General features: G+C 37.8%; 1 protein-coding gene across 1 annotated transcript in view; it reads left to right on the top strand.

Moving 5' to 3' along the window:
* Nucleotides 1-3,118, top strand: part of ECT2L (epithelial cell transforming 2 like) — an 82,484-nt gene that overhangs the window by 9,988 nt on the left and 69,378 nt on the right.

The following is a 3,118-nucleotide window of genomic DNA, read 5'->3' as shown; positions in this document are numbered from 1 at the left end:
GTTCTTGACCCTTTCCGTTTTCATACACATTTCATAATTAGTTTGTCAAACACACACACACACACGTGCACACAAACACCTCACCCCACTGCTGGGTTTTGATTAATAGATTAATTTGGTACAACTAAACATCTATATAGACGTTACTGTTATTTAGATCTTTAAAAATTTCTCTTGATAAAATTTTTAGTATTCTATGTGGAACATTTGTACCTCTGATTTAAATTGGATTTTTAAAAGTTATTATAAATGACATACTGTTTTTTAATAAAAATTTGTTGTTAGTATACAGAAATACAGATTTTTTTATGCTGACCTTGTGTATAGCAACCTTCCTAAACATGCGTTAAATCTGACAATTTACCTGTAAATTCTTCAGTATTTTCTACATACAATTATGCCACTAATAAATAATGACCGTTTTTTTTCCTTTTCAATGATTATAATTTAATTTTCTTGCTTTGTTACATTGGACAGAATTCCAGAACAATATTGAATAAAGATGGTAGTGGCAATTATAAGGAAAGTTTCAACATTTTACTATTAAGTTTAATGTTTGCTAGTTTCTTATAATATGTCCTAATTTGGATTAGGAAGTTTCTTCTAGTTCTAGGTTGGTAAGATTTTTTTTTGTTATGAATGGGAGTTGAATCTTATCAAACGCACTTTTTGTATCTACTGAGATTTTCATGATTTTCTCCTTTGTTTTATTAATGATGAGAAGTGCATTGATTTTGTAATATCAAATCAAATTTACATTCCAACTTGCTGGTGATATATTAACATTTTTAATACATTGCTGGGTTTGGTGTTCTAATATTTTGACTAGTATTTTTGGACCTATGTTTATGGTAATAAACCTATAATATTCCTCTCTTATAAGGTTCTTGTTGGGTTTTGGTGTTAAGGTTATGCTGACTTCATAGAAGGACCTGGATATAATTCCCACTTTTTCTATTCTCTGGAATAAGTTTGTTATTTCTTCCTTAAATGTTTGGTAGATACAAATATTGGTTCTAGGAGTAGGGTGCTGCCATACCAACAACAATACCTTCCAAATTATGTGACATTAACATCCAGTCTGGCAGCATGAAATTGTTATTGGAGACTTGGACAGTCAGCAATCCATGTTACCAAAAAATATGTATAAAAATATAGTCTAGAATAGCTTAAAAGGCATATTACATACGTAATGAGCTTGTACTTTATACAAAGAGGTAGAAAATGACTGTTATTAGAATGTGTTCATTTCTACTGGCTGCATTTGCCAAGGTACTACAAGAATTAAAGGAGCTCAGAAAATATTTGGCTGGTGTGCAAGCAGGAATGAAAAGGAAATCAGAGACAACCAAAAAACTCAGGGTTTTGCAAGCTTGGAAGGTGCAACTGATTCACATGTTCAACTAGTTAAGAAGCAACAGAGAAGTCCTTTGAGCGAAAAAGTCTGCTTAAAACTCTGCCTAGCGGCAAAGACCAAGTCAAGAAGAGTATGGTTGTCACACCATTGTTAGGTTCTCTGAATAGAATAAGGTGGTACCCAGCAAATACTTTCACACTGGGAAAATTTCTCAAAGAGGGGAGACTTAGGGTTTGGCTCTTCCTAAGGAAAGTCTGATAGGCTCAAAGTACTTGCTATTAAATTGAGAGAGAGAGAGAGAGAGAGAAGTCTCTAAACAATTGTGGCACATAGCACTGCCTGGAATCAAATAACTTGAGATAGATATTGAGAAAGCCGTGTTGTCAAAGGAGTTACCTACACGGTATAAAAGAGAATGTGATTGTTTGAGACTAAAAATGATAACTGGGTTCCAGCCTTCTACAGCAGGATCTCAGAATTGCTATGGATTAACTCTTTTATATATCGTTCTTCTCCTTTACAAATGGGAATATTTATTGCAGTTATCCTTTTCCTGTTCTACCATTATATATATTGTGTGTAGGGGCTAGTACCAGATAGCTTATCTTTTTAGTTCAGAGTTCTCTAGATCAAGAGTAGGTATATCTGGGTCTGTAGAGGCTGTTATGAATCATTTCTATCTCCTGGGATCTAAGCTCAAAATATTGATGAGATGGAACTTTGGGGTTGTCTGCTTTAAGGCGTGATTGAGTGTGTTCTGCATGTGGGAAAGGAAGGGAACTGATCCAAAGGGTGAACTGTGGTAGATTGTATTACTATCTGCGCTCTTATGTAATCCTCTCCCCTTGAGTGTGGGCCAGACGTAGTGACTTGCTTTTACCTAATAGAACAGAGCAAAAGTGATGGGATACCAATTCTGAGGTTAGGTTACAAAGAGACTGTGGCTTCCTTCTTGTGTGCCCTCTCTTGCTTTTTCATTTGCTTCCTCTGATGGAAGCCAGCTGCCATGTGAACTGCCCTATGGAGAAGCCCATGTGGCAAGGAAAGCAAAGGATTCCTCCACCCAACAGTCCACGAGCAACTGAATCCTGGTCACAGACACATGAATGAGCTTCAGATCCTTCAGACGGGGCTGGAGTCCTAGCCAACACACTGATTGCAGCCTATGGGAGATTTTGAAGGAGAGGTACCTGGTATGTACTGAATTGTGTCCCCCAACCCCCGATGTGACTACATTTGGAGGTGGAGCCTATAAAGAAGTAATAAAAGTTAAATGAGGTTATACGGTTGAGGGCCTTAATCCAATAGGACTGGTACCCTTATAAGAAGAAGAAGAAGAGATACCAGAGCGCCTCCTGCACCCCACCCCGTGTGTGCTCAGAATGAAGGCCTTGTGAGAACACAGCAGGAAGACTACTGCCTGCACGACAGGAAGAGAGGCCTCACCAGAAACAACATGCTGATCTTGGACTTTCGGCCTCCAGAACCGTGAGAAAACAAATTTCTGTTGTTCAGGCCGCCCAGTCTGTGGTGTTTTGCAATGGCAGCCCTAGTAGACTAACAATACTGTACCCTACTAGATTGTGCTTGGATTCCCGACCCTCAGGAACTTTGAGATAATAAGAAGAGTTTGTTGTTCTGAGCTGTTAAGTTTTAGGGTAATTTGCTATGCAGCAATAGATCATTAATATATTAGCCTAACTTTTTCTTCTATATCCTCTTTGACTTATGTCCTCAAAAGCTAGGCACTGGGGTGGGGGT

Source organism: Phocoena sinus, chromosome 12 (assembly GCF_008692025.1).
Source record: "Phocoena sinus isolate mPhoSin1 chromosome 12, mPhoSin1.pri, whole genome shotgun sequence".
Taxonomy (NCBI): domain Eukaryota; kingdom Metazoa; phylum Chordata; class Mammalia; order Artiodactyla; family Phocoenidae; genus Phocoena; species Phocoena sinus.
Note: the sequence above shows the minus strand (reverse complement) of the source record. Positions and strands in the feature narration are given on the sequence as shown.